The sequence below is a fragment of the Lolium perenne genome, chromosome 4 (assembly GCF_019359855.2).
Source record: "Lolium perenne isolate Kyuss_39 chromosome 4, Kyuss_2.0, whole genome shotgun sequence".
NCBI lineage: Eukaryota > Viridiplantae > Streptophyta > Magnoliopsida > Poales > Poaceae > Lolium > Lolium perenne.
This window is the reverse complement of record NC_067247.2, coordinates 345,368,487-345,386,506: the sequence shown is the minus strand read 5'-3', so window position 1 is coordinate 345,386,506 and position 18,020 is coordinate 345,368,487.

The window sequence follows — 18,020 nt, the reverse complement described above, 5'->3', positions numbered from 1 at the left end:
TTGGGCTACATCAAATTATTTGCAATTCAAATATACATGAGTGTGACAATTATGGCATCATTTAGACAAACTATGTTTTTGGGGAAGATGTTTTGGAAAGGGGTTTGAGTGGAAAACCATGCATCTTCATAGCTACACTAGTGATTCTGAGAAGTGGCAATTTGTGGTAAAACTTGATTTATATATGTTTGTTAAGGTTTTCTTGGTGGCAGGTTGCGTAGGAAGACTCCATGAGTAGGTGCCACTATGTTTTTATTTTTTTGAATTTTTTTGCGCATGAAATGCCTCAGTTAGATATGTTAATCTCATTTGTTGACTCTCTGTTGACTAGCTACTTGAGGGTAAAACTGAGTATATTGCACTTGCCAGTCTAAGTACTCGAGGGGAAAACTGAGTACAGATAAAATTTCTGTATAAGGCCCGAGGTTATAACTGAGTACACCAAACGTCCCAGGGTTAGACTCGTGTCGCGGTGCACGCTGCAGCCGTGCATAGCGGACGCGTGTTGCGGTACACGCCACCTTCGTCTTTATAGAGCCCTTTTCCTCTCCCTCGACGCATGTTCTCACTGCAACCGCCTCTCCTGTCCCATCATCTTCTCCACAACCGAAGAAAAAACCCCGAAGAAAACCACCGGCGATGGAGAAGAATGAGATGCCCATTGTCGGCGCATCAGCCGCTGGCGCATCGGCCGCTGCCCCCGTCCAAGCCCCTGTCGCTGCTTCCAACGTAGCAGTCGGCGCATCAGCCGCCGGCGCATCGGCCGCCGCCACCGTCCAGGCCCCCGTCCAGGCCCCCGTCGCTTGGGACCCGTACGAACCAGTGCCGTACGTCGCGCCGGAGAACCCCTACGACACTAGCATCGTCGACGACGAGCCGGAGGTAACCCTTTGCTCCCTTGTTCTTATCCCATTTCAATCCTTTTGTGTTAGATCTAGCGTTATTAGGGTTCGTCTGTTCCTAGTTCAATCCATTTGTGTTAGATCTAGCGTTATTAGGGTGCGTCTGTTCCTAGTTCAATCCTTTTGTGTTAGATCTTGCGTTATTAGTGCTTGTGATTTGCTTTTGTTTAAGATTTGTGCCGATGATGATGAATATTTGGGCACAAATTGATTCAGGGTTTGGTCAGTAAACAATTGGTGTGTTCAAATTTGTTGTGCATGATCTTTGGTTTACTGACTCAAATCCTGGATATAAGTGTGTCCAATGTAACTGAGGCTACCTCTTTTTTACGAGCCCATATTATCATGCATGATCTTTGTTCACTCTCTGTTCCATCATCGTTGCAACTGACTCCATGTTTTTTGCACGATCTTTGGTGCTACGTGACAGGTGCAGAGCAGCGACGTCGACAGCGACGACGAGTCCTTCCACACCAAGACTCGTCACGTCCTCAGGAGGCTGCAGTCCGGCCATTACGATGGCCCATTTGCTCAAGGCATTTACAAGTGCCCCTTCTGCAACAGGAAGCTCCGCGCAACCGACTTCAACTGCCTGGTGAACCATGTTGAATCCATTGGCAGATGCGGCGCTAGAGTTGGAACGACGGTGAACGTGCATGCGTTCATGGCCAAACACAAAGCACTTGGGATTCACCTGCGCAACCTCCAGGCGAGTCACAGGCGCAACCTGGAGGCGTTGAACATGCCTACTGCACTCTCTGTATGTGACTGCTCTATCTGTAGAGCAGCTTAAATTCATGTAAAATGTAGCTTATGTTGTAGGGTTCTATCGGTACTACTGTTGGATCTGTCGTGAATATATCTATGCTATGTTGGCTGCTCTATGCAAGCTTATCCTATATTTTCTCTGGATTTGTGCCCTAGATTTCCTACCTGATTGGGTAAAAACGAAGGCATAAAGAAATGAATGGCGTTAAAAAACAGAAGGAGAAGCTGCTCTAGATTTGCTACCAATTTGGGCTATCAAATAGGAATGAGATCGAGCGAGAGAGAGGAAAAAGGTACATTGAAAACTGCTAATCTGGGCGAAAGAGACAGAAACCACTCGTGCCCACGTCCCGGACCCACACGGCTCCACACGCTATGGCCCCACACGCTACGGCCACACAAACATGGTCTCGTCATGTCCCACGCGGTTCCTTCCTACTAGCCCCACACGACGCGACCCCACAAACAACACGACCCCACTCGTCAGCACGGAACGGTCAACTTAACGGATTCCTGCCGTCGGAGCTGCTTCTGCAGGTTTCAAACAATGACTTGGGGAAAACTGAGGAAAAACTAAGGAGCTGGGGAAAACTGAGCACAACTAAGGAACCGAGGGCACGAAAATAGAAATCCCTATATACAAGTATCCAACAACCAAAATATGCAAAGAATGAGTGATGCCGGTATACCTCCCCCCAAGCTTAGGCTTTTGGCCTAAGTGGAGTTCAACCCCAGCGAGGGTCGCTGTTCCACGCCGGTGGATCATACATGGCGTAGTCATAATGAGGTCCCTGTGCAGAAGAAAAGCGTGGAGGCTCCACATGTCCAAAATGTTGATGCGAAGAACTTGCTGCATCGGATGACGAGTCAAGGTGTTCCTCGGCCTCCTCCATGTTGCCTCTTGCATGATGGCCTCCTCCCTCTATGTGTGCATTCAGTGCACCTTCTGTGACTGACCAATCCTCCCTGGAATCAAGGTTAAATAGAACAGGCGCAGGCAATCTTACTAGTTTTTCAGTTTTCTTAGTTATTCTCCAAGCTTTCTTATAAAATGTCATCTTGTAAAACAGGTTACCCAAATTAGATGTATCAGAAACAAATTCATGCTTAATCATGGAGACTATGTCGAGTTTTTCTATGGGAAGTTGAATATCAAGATGGTGAGGTTCTACACCATGCAAAGCTAGTAAACGAGAGGCGATGAGACCTCCACAGATTCCGCCCTTCTCACGGTTAGTAGCAAGTCTATAAGCTATCAACGCACCCAAATTATAAGCCTTACTACCTTGCAGTGCAGCAGCTAGAAAAGCTAAATCCTGGATAGATAGTTTACTACCATTCTTTCTAGCAAGAACGCATTTAGTAATGAAATAAGCAAAGTAGCGGATAGCTGGGAGTTGAATGCTACTGATTTTACCACCATCCTCTGAGAAGCTCCTTCCATGACAAATCCTCTCGAAAAGGTTTAAGAGCTCTCGCGGCGATCCCCTTATCTTCTCGCATGATCCCCATTGCGGTACTCTAATTGCTGTACAAAAATCATTGAATGGCAAGTTGACAGTTTTATTATAAATTTTATACTGAACCATGGGGTTAGATTGTGACCAATTGAACTTAAAATCCTGCACAACAGACATAGTCAATTTTGCATATTGGCATGGTTCTCCGTCAACAAAATCATTCAACCCTGCACGAGAAATTAGATTCTGAACATCTCCCAAGATTCCTGCACTTCTCATGAAATCTGTGCACGGGTAGTAAGAGGGGTATACTCCCTCCTCGCGGTGCACTCTCATGACTTGTTGCACCTCTAATTCTTGTTGGTTTAGTTGATGTCTATTCCACTCCATTTTCTGAAATTTTCAACAAACATTATAAAATTTGATTTGGTGACATATAATTGAGGGGAACTACCATAGGAACTTGCTAGAGTACTAATCATGCATCAAAACTAGTTTATACAACTTAGAACAAGCATGCAAGCTCACTAAACATGTTACCTACAGCAGCAAAATATTCAAGATATACTCAACCAAACAAAATTCTACTTGGATAATCGGAGGAGTCACATACCGGAGAGCAAATGTGCCAAATTTCAGACAGAAATCTGGGCTGAGCAAAGAGATTGAGAAATCTTGAGCTCTTGAGAAGAAACGCGAGTGAGAGAAAGCTGGTGTTGATTTTTCGGGAGAGAGAAGAGTGTGGGAGGAAGAGATGCTAAAGTGGGGCAAGGGGGAGCCCACACACCAGGGTGGCGCGCCCCCCTTCCAGGCCGCGCCGGCCTATGGGGTGCCACCCTGGGGTGCCCCACTGGTCATCCCCAGGTGCTCCCGGGTGCATTTTCGAAAAATAGGACCAACGGTATAATTTTTGTGAATTTTTGAAAACTTTGAAAAATGCACATTTCTGGGTATTAAGTTTATTATTACTGGCCAGGAAATTTTTTGAAATCTCTAATTAACTAAGGAACTTTGCAAAACAAAAGTTCTACAGCAAGTAGAACAAGTGGATGAAGAAAGAGATGTTGTTTACCTCCTCTATGCATATAAAAAGTATTTGTTAACAAGGTTGATCAAGTCTTGCTACCAAATAAATTTTACATAGCATAAGAAGAAATAAACCTCAAATCAATCATGTTACCTTGAATTGTATTGATATGGATCCAATCATAAGATTTTGATAACCTTCTTTAGGCTCATATATAGGACAATCAATTGTTCCAACTTTGATAGTTCTCACATTAGAAATAGTATTAACTCCACATACTTTATCAATCCTCTTGGGGAAATAGACGGTATGCTCCTTATCATCAACATTGAAAGTAACCTTTCCTTTATTGCAATCAATAACAGCCCCTGCGGTGTTAAGAAAAGGTCTCTGATACGTCTCCGATGTATCGATAATTTCTTATGTTCCATGCCACATTATTGATGATATCTACATGTTTTATGCATACTTTACATCATATTTATGCATTTTCTGGAACTAACCTATTAACGAGATGCCGAAGAGCCAGTTGCTGTTTTCTGCTGTTTTTGGTTTCAGAAATCCTAGTAAGGAAATATTCTCGGAATTGGACGAAATCAACGCCCAGGGGCCTATTTTCACACGAAGCTTCCAGAAGACCGAAGAGGCAACGAAGTGGGGCCACGAGGCGGCCAGATGATAGGGCGGCGCGGCCCAAGCCCTGGCCGCGCCGACCTGTCTCCTGGGCCCCTCGTGACGCCCCTTGACCTGCCCTTCCGCCTACAAATAGTCTTCGTCGCGAAACCCCCAGTACCGAGAGCCACGATACGGAAAACCTTCCAGAGACGCCGCCGCCGCCAATCCCATCTCGGGGGATTCAGGAGATCGCCTCCGGCACCCTGCCAGAGAGGGGATTCATCTTCCGGAGGTCCGGCTGCGCGTTCGGTTAATATGGTTAATTCGGTTCGGTTTATTTGGTTATACGGTAAATACGGTTTCAATACTTCGGTTAATACAGTTACGTATAAAAATACGATTCGGTTTCGGTAATAACCATTAAACTTCGGTTCGGTTTCGGTAATAACCAAACTAACCAAAGTTGACGCGAATTTGGGATTGAAAAGTAACTTTTATGGCCATATATTTCATTTTCTGTATTTTGTATGATCGTACTAAAGATTTTGCAAGAGAGCAAAACAAAGAAGAAAGAAAATTCAAACAAACTAAAATATGGATGTATTTTGTATGGCCGTACGAAAGGTTTTGCCAAAGAGAGAAAGAAAAATAAATAAAAATAGGCCATCTAATATATGCGACTCGAACTAGCAACCTGTGGTTACCGGGCACTAACCAGACGGACAAACAAAAGACCTGACCCCCAAACCACCTTACGTGTAGACTTTTCAGTTTAGGTGCTATATTAAGGCTACGTTTGAAGCTGGGCTGGACGAGATTTTATGTTGCTCTATGTGTTCGGTTTCTTTCGGTTTAACCACGGTTTTTGGTTAAAAACTGAATTAACTGAAGTTCTTTCGGTTTGGTGTTTTACTAACTGAAACCTAACCATAAAACCATAAAAACTGAAATTTGGTTTCGGTTAGGTTTTTTTCGGTTCGGTTTTCGGTTTCAGTTCGGTTATGCACAGCTGGACCCGGAGGACTCTACACCGCCATGGTCGCCTCCGGAGTGATGAGTGAATAGTTCACCCCTAGACTATGGGTCCATAGCAGTAGCTAGATGGTCGTCTTCTCCTCATTATGCTTCATTGTCGGATCTTGTGAGCTGCCTAACATGATCAAGATCATCTATCTGTAATGCTATATGTTGTGTTTGTTGGGATCCGATGAATAGAGAATACTATGTTATGTTGATTATCAATTTATATCTATGTGTTGTTTATGATCTTGCATGCTCTCCGTTATTAGTAGAGGCTCTGGCCAAGTTTTTGCTAGTAACTCCAAGAGGGAGTATTTATGCTCGATAGTGGGTTCATGTCTCCGTGAATCTGGGGGAGTGACAGAAACCTCTAAGGTTATGGATGTGCTGTTGCCACTAGGGATAAAACATTGATGCTATGTCCGAGGATGTAGCTATTGATTACATTACGCACCATACTTAATGCAATTGTCTGTTGTTTGCAACTTTATACTGGAAGGGGTTCGGATGATAACCTGAAGGTGGACTTTTTAGGCATAGATGCATGCTGGATAGCGGTCTATGTACTTTATCGTAATGCCCAATTAAATCTCACAATACTCATCATATCATGTATGTGCATGGTCATGCCCTCTCTATTTGTCAGTTTCCCAACTGTAATTTGTTCACCCAACATGCTATTTATCTTATGGGAGAGACACCTCTAGTGAACTGTGGACCCCGGTCCATTCTTTACATCTGAAATACAATCTACTGCAATACTTGTTCTACTGTTCTCTGCAAACAATCATCATCCACACTATACATCTAATCCTTTGTTACAGCAAGCCGGTGAGATTGACAACCTCACTGTTTCGTTGGGGCAAAGTACTTGGTTTGTGTTGTGCAGGTTCCACGTTGGCGCCGGAATCCCTGGTGTTGCGCCGCACTACATCTCGCCGCCATCAACCTTCAACGTGCTTCTTGGCTCCTACTGGTTCGATTAAACCTTGGTTTCATACTGAGGGAAAACTTGCCGCTGTACGCATCACACCTTCCTCTTGGGGTTCCCAACGGTCGCGTGCTGTACGCGTATCAGTCTCCCAAGAATAATAGACATATTATCATCTTCAGGCATTTCCAACACAACAAAATCAGTTAATATCAAGCAGTTATTAGTAACTTGAACAGGAACATCCTCACATATACCAACAGGAATAGCAGTAGATTTATCAGCCATTTGCAAAGATATATCAGTAGGTATCAACTTATCTAAATAAAGTCTCTTGTAAAGAGAAAAAGGCATAACACTAACACCGGCTCCCAAATCACATAGAGCAGTTCTAACATAATTATTCTTAATAGAAAAAGGAATAGTAGGTATACCTGGGTCGCCCAACTTCTTTGGAACTTTGCCATTGAAAGAGTAATTAGCAAGCATAGTGGAAATCTCCTCATTAGGGATTTTCCTTTTGTTAGTGACAATATCTTTCATATACTTTGAATAAGGAGGCAATTTAATAGCATCAGTCAAAGGGATTTGCAAGAATAAAGGTTTCATCCAATCACAAAATTTATTATAGTGTTCTTCTTCCTTTGATTTTAGTTTCTTAGCAGGAAAAGGCATTTTCTTTTGCACCCAAGGTTCCCTTTCATTACCATGTTTCTTAGCAATAAAATCTTCTTTAGTATACTTTTTATTTTTACCATGCTTTTCAGGTTCATCTTCAACCTCTTCTTTATCAGAAGCATCATTCTTATCCTTATCATTATCATTATCATGTTCATTACCACTTTCAGTTTCAGCATCAGAAATAGAAATACTATTAGGATCATTAACAGGTTCAGAGGATTCTACAACATTTTTATGTTTCTTCTTCTTTTTCTTAGAAGGAGCACTAGGTTCAGTTCGTTGAGAATCTTGTTCAACTCTTTTGGGATGCCCTTCAGGATATAGAGGATCCTGGGTAGAGACACCACCTCTAGTTGTTACTTCATAAGCATGTTTCTCTTTAGAATTATTTTTTAACAAGTCATTTTGCACTTTAGTGAGTTGATCAATTTGAGTTTGAACCATTTGAAAATGTTTAACGAGCATCTTAACATCATTGGAGGTTCTCTCCACAATATCATGCAAATTGCTAATAGCTTGAGAATTTTCCATTAGATGATTCTCTATTCTCATATTAAAATTTTCTTGCTTAACAATATAATTATCAAACTCATCTAAGCATTGAGCAGGAGGTTTTGAATATGGAATATCTTCCCTAGTAAAGCGTTGAAGGGAGTTTACCTCAATCATGGATGAAGGGGGAATTATCTCACATATATCTTCTATGGGAGGTAATTTCTTCACATCTTCGGATTTAATACCTTTCTCCTTGAGAGACTTCTTGGCTTCCCTCATATCTTCATCATTCAATTTAATTAAACCCCTCTTCTTCAATATTGGTGTTGAAGTTGGTTCAGGCGTAGTCCAATAATCATGATTCCGGCCTATTTTAGCCAATAATTCCTCAGCTTCATCTGGAGTTCTTTTCCTGAAAACACAACCGGCACAACTATCCAAATATGCCCTAGACTCAACGGTTAGTCCACTATAGAATATATCAAGTAAATCATGCTTTTCCAATTCATGTCTAGGTCGAGCCCTGATAAGAGAGCAAAATCTTGCCCAAGCTTCAGGCAATTTCTCTCCATCTTCCTGGTCAAAGCTATAAATTTTCTGTAAAGCAGCATGTTGAGCACTAGCAGGAAAGTATTTTCGAAAGAAAACATCAAGCAAATCACCTGGACTTTTAATAGAACCAGGAGGCAAATTATTATACCAAGTTTTAGCATCATCCTTTAATGAGAAAGGAAAAATTTTAGCAACGAAATAAGTACGCATCTTGACATCATCAGAAAACAAGCTACTCATAGAAGAAAGTTCATTCATGTGTTCTACAACACTTTCTTTTTCAGTACCACAAAAGGATGTTTTCTCAACAATAGCTATATGAGATAGATCAAGAGAAAAATCATAGTCTTTATCCTTAATGCATATAGGAGATGTGGCAAATTTAGGATCAGGAGATAGCTTATGTCTAACAGTATATTGTGCGAGAAACTTTTTAATTTTTCTTGCATCAGTAGTAGCATTGCATCTATTAATAAAATCATCATTAAGCTCCACATAATCCTCATCAGGATCATCACTAGAATAATCAAGTTCAGGTGAATTAACAGGTGTAGCAGCATTAGGAGTTTCAGTATTTTCAATTTGTCTAGACCTAGCAATTGTAGCATCTAGAAAGGATCCCAATGAACCACTATCATCAAGCACAGCAGAAACATTATCAATATTATGAGAGTTTTTAGATTCAGCAGAAGTACCAACAAGTGAAGCTTGCGGCGGTGAAACAAGTTGACTTATCACAGATGGTGAATCAAGAGTAGCAGAGGTACTCGGAGTTGTACCTTTTCTTGTAGTGGATGGTAATATGGCGACTTTAGGATCGCGAGTTTTACCCATGATGGAGAATTTGCAGCGAACAATATCAATCCAAGTGAACTTCCAAATAAAGCTATGCTCCCCGGCAACGGCGCCAGAAAACAGTCTTGATAACCCACAAGTATAGGGGATCGCAATAGTCTTCACGGGAAGTAAAACCCAATTTATTGATTCGACACAAGGGGAGACAAAGAATACTTGAAAGCCTTAACAGCGGAGTTGTCAATTCAGCTGCACCTGGAAACAGACTTGCTCGCAAGAGTTTATCAGTAGTAACAGTTTTATAGCAGTAGCAGTAGTGAAATAACAGCAGCAGAGTAACACAGACAGCAGTAGTGATTATAGTAAACAGCAGGATTAAAATACTGTAGGCATAGGGATGGATGACGGGCGTTGCATGGATGAGAGAAACTCATGTAACAATCAAAGCAGGGCATTTGCAGATAATAATAAAACGGTGTCCAAGTACAAAGTAATCCATAGGCATGTGTTCCATATATAGTTGTACGTGCTCGCAATGAGAAACTTGCACAACATCTTTTGTCCTACCAGCCGGTGGCAGCCGGGCCTTGATGGCGTGTAACTCACACGTTCGTTGGGAACCCCAAGAGGAAGGTATGATGCGCACAGCAGCAAGTTTTCCCTCAGAAAGAAACCAAGGTTTATCGAACCAGGAGGAGCCAAGAAGCACGTTGAAGGTTGATGGCGGCGGGATGTAGTGCGGCGCAACACCAGAGATTCCGGCGCCAACGTGGAACCTGCACAACACAACCAAAGTACTTTGCCCCAACGAAACAGTGAGGTTGTCAATCTCACCGGCTTGCTGTAACAAAGGATTAACCGTAGTGTGTGGAATCTGAGTGTTTGCAGAAAACAGTAGAACAGTATTGCAGTAGAGTGTATTTCAGTAAAGAGAATTGGACCGGGGTCCACAGTTCACTAGAGGTGTCTCTCCCATAAGACGAACAGCATGTTGGGTGAACAAATTACAGTTGGGCAATTGACAAATAAAGAGAGCATGACCATGCACATACATATCATGATGAGTATAGTGAGATTTAATTGGGATTACGACAAAGTACATAGACCGTCATCCAACTGCATCTATGCCTAAAAACTCCACCTTCAGGTTATCATCCGAACCCCCTCCAGTATTAAGTTGCTAACAACAGACAATTGCATTAAGTATTGCGCGTAATGTAACTAGTGACTACATCCTTGAACATAGCACTAATGTTTTATCCCTAGTGGCAACAGCACATCCATAACCTTAGTGGTTCTTGTCACTCCTCCAGATTCACAGAGGCATGAACCCACTATCGAGCATAAATACTCCCTCTTGGAGTTACTAGCATCAACTTGGCCAGAGCATCTACTAATAACGGAGAGCATGCAAGATCATAAACAACACATAAGCATAGCTTTGATAATCAACATAACAAGTATTCTCTATTCATCGGATCCCAACAAACGCAACATATAGAATTACAGATAGATGATCTTGATCATGTTAGGCAGCTCACAAGATCCGACAATGATAGCACAATGGGGAGAAGACAACCATCTAGCTACTGCTATGGACCCATAGTCCAGGGGTAGACTACTCACACATCACACCGGAGGCGACCATGGCGGCGTAGAGTCCTCCGGGAGATGATTCCCCTCTCCGGCAGGGTGCCGGAGGCGATCTCCTGGATCCCCGAGATGGGATCGGCGGCGGCGGCGGCGTCTCTGGAAGGTTTTCCGTATCGTGGTTCTCGGTGCGGGGTTTCGTCACGGAGACTTTTTATAGGCGAAAGGGCAGGTCAAGAGGCGGCACGGGGGCCCCACACCACAGGGCCGCGCGGCTAAGGGGGGGGGGCCGCGCCGCCCTAGGGTGTGGCCCCTCCGTGGCCCCTCTTCGTCTCTCCTTCGGACTTCTGGAAGCTTCGTGAGAAAATAGGCCCCTGGGCTTTGATTTCGTCCAATTCCGAGAATATTTCCTTACTAGGATTTCTGAAACCAAAAACAGCAGAAAACAGCAACTGGCACTTCGGCATCTTGTTAATAGGTTAGTTCCAAAAAATGCACGAATATGACATAAAGTGTGCATAAAACATGTAGATAACATCAATAATGTGGCATGGAACATAAGAAATTATCGATACGTCGGAGACGTATCAGCATCCCCAAGCTTAGTTCTGCTCGTCCCGAGCAGGTAAAACGATAACACGGATAATTTACGGAGTGACATGCCATCATAATCTTGATCATACTATTTGTAAAGCATATGTAGTGAATGCAGCGATCAAAACAATGTATATGACATGAGTAAACAAGTGAATCATATAGCAAAGACTTTTCATGAATAGCACTTCAAGACAAGCATCAATAAGTCTTGCATAAGAGTTATCTCATAAAGCAATAATTCAAAGTAGAGATATTGAAGCAACACAAAAGAAGATTAAGTTTCAGCGGTTGCTTTCAACTTGTAACATGTATATCTCATGGATATTGTCAACATAGAGTAATATAATAAGTGCAATAAGCAAGTATGTAGGAATCAATGCATAGTTCACACAAGTGTTTGCTTCTTGAGGTGGAGAGAAATAGGTGAACTGACTCAACATTGAAAGTAAAAGAATGGTCCTCCATAGAGGAAAAGCATCGATTGCTATATTTGTGCTAGAGCTTTGATTTTGAAAACATGAAACAATTTTGTCAACGGTAGTAATAAAGCATATGTATCATGTAAATTATATCTTACAAGTTGCAAGCCTCATGCATAGTATACTAATAGTGCCCGCACCTTGTCCTAATTAGCTTGGACTACCGGATCATCACAATGCATTGTTTTTACCAAGTGTCACAAAGGGGTACCTCTATGCCGCTTTGTACAAAGGTCTAAGGAGAAAGCTCGCATTGGATTTCTCGCTATTGATTATTCTTCAACTTAGACATCCATACCGGGACAACATAGACAACAGATAATGGACTCCTCTTTTATGCATAAGCATATAACAACAATTAATAATTTTCTCATTTGAGATTTGAGGATTGTTGTCCAAAACTGAAACTTCCACCATGGAACATGGCTTTAGTTAGCGGCCCAATGTTCTTCTCTAACATATGCATGCTTAACCCTATGGTGGTAGATCTCTCTTACTTCAGACAAGACGAACATGCATAGCAACTCACATGATATTCAACAAAGAGTAGTTGATGGCGTCCCCAGTAAACATGGTTATCGCACAACAAGCAACTTAATAAGAGATAAAGTGCATAATTACATATTCAATACCACAATAGTTTAAAGCTATTTGTCCCATGAGCTATATATTGCAAAGGTGAATGATGGAATTTTAAAGGTAGCACTCAAGCAATTTACTTTGGAATGGCGGAAAATACCATGTAGTAGGTAGGTATGGTGGACACAAATGGCATAGTGGTTGGCTCAAGTATTTTGGATGCATGAGAAGTATTCCCTCTCGATACAAGGTTTAGGCTAGCAAGGCTTATTTGAAACAAACACAAGGATGAACCGGTGCAGCAAAACTCACATAAAAGACATATTGAAAACATTATAAGACTCTACACCGTCTTCCTTGTTGTTCAAACTCAATACTAGAAATTATCTAGACCTTAGAGAAACCAAATATGCAAACCAAATTTTAGCATGCTCTATGTATTTCTTCATTAATGGGTGCAAAGCATATGATGCAAGAGCTTAATCATGAGCACAACAATTGCCAAGTATCACATTACCCAAGACATTTATAGCAATTACTACATGTATCATTTTCCAATTCCAACCATATAACAATTTAACGAAGGAGAAACTTCGCCATGAATACTATGAGTAGAAACCAAGGACATACTTGTCCATATGCTACAGCGGAGCGTGTCTCTCTCCCATAAAGTGAATGCTAGGATCCATTTTATTCAAACAAAACAAAAACAAAAACAAACCGACGCTCCAAGAAAAAGCACATAAGATGTGATGGAATAAAAATATAGTTTCGGGGGAGGAACCTGATAATGTTGTCGATGAAGAAGGGGATGCCTTGGGCATCCCCAAGCTTAGACGCTTGAGTCTTCTTGATATATGCAGGGGTGAACCACCGGGTGCATCCCCAAGCTTAGAGCTTTCACTCTCCTTGATCATGTTGCATCATACTCCTCTCTTGATCCTTGAAAACTTCCTCCACACCAAACTCGAAACAACTCATTAGAGGGTTAGTGCACATTATAAATTGACATATTCAGAGGTGACACAATCATTCTTAACACTTCTGGACATTGCATAATGCTACTGGACATTAGTGGATCAAAGAAATTCATCCAACATAGCGAAAGAGGCAATGCGAAATAAAAGGCAGAATCTGTCAAAACAGAACAGTTCGTATTGACGAATTTTAAAATGGCACCAGACTTGCTCAAATGAAAATGCTCAAATTGAATGAAAGTTGCGTACATATCTGAGGATCATGCACGTAAATTGGCTTAATTTTCTGAGTTACCTACAGGGAGGTGGACCCAGATTCGTGACAGCAAAGAAATCTGGAACTGTGCAGTAATCCAAATCTAGTACTTACTTTTCTATCAACGGCTTAAGTTGGCACAACAAAACTCAAAACTAAGATAAGGAGAGGTTGCTACAGTAGTAAACAACTTCCAAGACACAAAATAAAAACAAAGTACTGTAGGTAAAAACATGGGTTGTCTCCCATAAGCGCTTTTCTTTAACGCCTTTCAGCTAGGCGCAGAAAGTGTGTATCAAGTATTATCAAGAGATGAAGTGTCAACATCATAATTTGTTCTCATAATAGAATCAAAAGGTACCTTCATTCTCTTTCTAGGGAAGTGTTCCATACCTTTCTTGAGGGGAAATTGATATTTTATATTACCTTCCTTCATATCAATGATAGCACCAACGATTCGAAGAAAAGGTCTTCCCAATATAATGGGGCAAGATGCATTGTATTCAATATCCAAGACAACAAAATCAACGGGAACCAGGTTATTGTTAATGGTAATGCGAACATTATCAACTTTACCCAAAGGTTTCTTTGTAGAATGATCAGCAAGATTAACATCCAAATAACAATTTTTCAGCGGTGGCAAGTCAAGCATATTATAAATTTTCTTAGGCATAACAGAGATACTTGCACCAAGATCACATAAAGCATTACAATCAAAATCTTTAATCTTCATCTTAATGATGGGCTCCCAACCATCCTCTAACTTTTTAGGAATAGAGGCTTCACGCTCTAGTTTCTCTTCTCTAGCTTTTATGAGAGCATTTGTAATATGATGCGTGAAAGCCAAATTTATAGCACTAGCATTAGGACTTTTAGCAAGTTTTTGCAAGAACTTTATAACTTCAGAGATGTGGCAATCATCAAAATTCAAACCATTATAATCTAAAGCAATGGGATCATCATCCCCAATGTTGGAAAAAATTTCAGCAGCTTTATCACAGGCAGTTTCGAGCTTTAGCGATTTCGAGGCAGTTTTTCGCGCTTTGCATTCGAAGTGGAAACATTGCTAACACAAATTCTTTTATTAGTATGAGTAGGAGGTGCAGCAACATGTGTAGCATTAGCATTACTAGTGGTGGTAATAGTCCAAACTTTAGCTATATTCTTCTCTTTAGCTAGTTTTTCATTTTCTTCTCTATCCCACCTAGCACGCAGTTCAGCCATTAATCTTATATTCTCATTAATTCTAACTTGAATGGCATTTGCTGTAGTAGTAATTTTATTATGATGATTCTCATTAGTCATAACTTTCGATTTCAAAAGATCAACATCAGCAGCAAGACTATCGACTTTAGAAGCAAGTATATCAATTTTCCCAAGCTTTTCTTCAACAGATTTGTTAAAAGCAGTTTGTGTACTAATAAATTCCTTAAGCATGACTTCAAGTCCAGGGGGTGAACTCCTATTATTGTTGTAAGAATTCCCATAAGAATTACCATAGCCGTTGCCATTATTATAAGGATATGGCCTATAGTTGTTACTAGAATTGTTCCGGTAAGCATTGTTGTTGAAATTATTATTTTTAATGAAGTTTACATCAACATGTTCTTCTTGTGCAACCAATGAAGCTAATGGAACATTATTAGGATCAATATTAGTCCTATCATTCACAAGCATAGACATAATAGCATCGATCTTATCACTCAAGGAAGAGGTTTCTTCGACAGAATTTACCTTCTTACCTTGTGGAGCTCTTTCCGTGTGCCATTCAGAGTAGTTGATCATCATATTATCAAGAAGCTTTGTTGCTTCACCAAGAGTGATGGACATAAAGGTACCTCCAGCAGCTGAATCCAATAAATTCCGTGAAGAAAAATTTAGTCCTGCATAGAAGGTTTGGATGATCATCCAAGTAGTCAGTCCATGGGTTGGGCAATTTTTAACCAGAGATTTCATTCTTTCCCAAGCTTGAGCAACATGTTCAGTATCTAATTGTTTAAAATTCATTATGCTACTCCTCAAAGATATAATTTTAGCAGGGGGATAATATCTACCAATAAAAGCATCCTTGCATTTAGTCCATGAATCGATACTATTCTTAGGCAGAGATAGCAACCAATCTTTAGCTCTTCCTCTTAATGAGAAAGGGAACAATTTTAGTTTAATAATATCACCATCTACATCTTTATATTTTTGCATTTCACATAGTTCAACAAAATTATTAAGATGGGCAGCAGCATCATCAGAACTAACACTAGAAAATTGCTCTCGCATAACAAGATTCAGTAAAGCAGGTTTAATTTCAAAGAATTCTGCTGTAGTAGCAGGTGGAGCAATAGGTGTGCATAAGAAATCATTATTATTTGTGGTTGTGAAGTCACACAACTTAGTGTTTTCAGCGTTGGCCATTTTAGCAACAGTAAATAAAGCAAACTAGATAAAGTAAATGCAAGTAAACTAATTTTTTGTGTGTTTTCGATATAGCAAACAAGATAGCAAATAAAATAAAACTAGCAACTAATTTTTTTGTATTTTGATTTAGTGCAGCAAACAAAGTAGTAAATAAAACTAAGCAAGACAAAAACAAAGTAAAGAGATTGAGAAGTGGAGACTCCCCTTGCAGCGTGTCTTGATCTCCCCGACAACGGCGCCAGAAAATATGCTTGATGGCGTGTAACTCACACGTTCGTTGGGAACCCCAAGAGGAAGGTATGATGCGCACAGCAGCAAGTTTTCCCTCAGAAAGAAACCAAGGTTTATCGAACCAGGAGGAGCCAAGAAGCACGTTGAAGGTTGATGGCGGCGGGATGTAGTGCGGCGCAACACCAGAGATTCCGGCGCCAACGTGGAACCTGCACAACACAACCAAAGTACTTTGCCCCAACGAAACAGTGAGGTTGTCAATCTCACCGGCTTGCTGTAACAAAGGATTAACCGTATTGTGTGGAAGATGATTGTTTGCAGAAAACAGTAGAACAGTATTGCAGTAGATTGTATTTCAGTAAAGAGAATTGGACCGGGGTCCACAGTTCACTAGAGGTGTCTCTCCCATAAGACGAACAGCATGTTGGGTGAACAAATTACAGTTGGGCAATTGACAAATAAAGAGAGCATGACCATGCACATACATATCATGATGAGTATAGTGAGATTTAATTGGGCATTACGACAAAGTACATAGACCATCATCCAACTGCATCTATGCCTAAAAAGTTCACCTTCAGGTTATCATCCGAACCCCCTCCAGTATTAAGTTGCTAACAACAGACAATTGCATTAAGTATTGCGCGTAATGTAACTAGTGACTACATCCTTGAACATAGCACTAATGTTTTATCCCTAGTGGCAACAGCACATCCATAACCTTAGTGGTTCTTGTCACTCCTCCAGATTCACGGAGGCATGAACCCACTATCGAGCATAAATACTCCCTCTTGGAGTTACTAGCATCAACTTGGCCAGAGCATCTACTAATAACGGAGAGCATGCAAGATCATAAACAACACATAAGCATAGCTTTGATAATCAACATAACAAGTATTCTCTATTCATCGGATCCCAACAAACGCAACATATAGAATTACAGATAGATGATCTTGATCATGTTAGGCAGCTCACAAGATCCGACAATGATAGCACAATGGGGAGAAGACAACCATCTAGCTACTGCTATGGACCCATAGTCCAGGGGTAGACTACTCACACATCACACCGGAGGCGACCATGGCGGCGTAGAGTCCTCCGGGAGATGATTCCCCTCTCCGGCAGGGTGCCGGAGGCGATCTCCTGGATCCCCCGAGATGGGATCGGCGGCGGCGGCGTCTCTGGAAGGTTTTCCGTATCGTGGTTCTCGATGCTTGGGGTTTCGTCACGGAGACTTTTTATAGGCGAAAGGGCAGGTCAAGAGGCGGCACGGGGCCCCACACCACAGGGCCGCGCGGCCAAGGGGGCCGCGCCGCCCTAGGGTGTGGCCCCTCCGTGGCCCCTCTTCGTCTCTCCTTCGGACTTCTGGAAGCTTCGTGAGAAAATAGGCCCCTGGGCTTTGATTTCGTCCAATTCCGAGAATATTTCCTTACTAGGATTTCTGAAACCAAAAACAGCAGAAAACAGCAACTGGCACTTCGGCATCTTGTTAATAGGTTAGTTCCAAAAAATGCACGAATATGACATAAAGTGTGCATAAAACATGTAGATAACATCAATAATGTGGCATGGAACATAAGAAATTATCGATACGTCGGAGACGTATCAGGCCTCTAGGGAATCTACTGGATATTAAGGTACCCCTTTTAATAG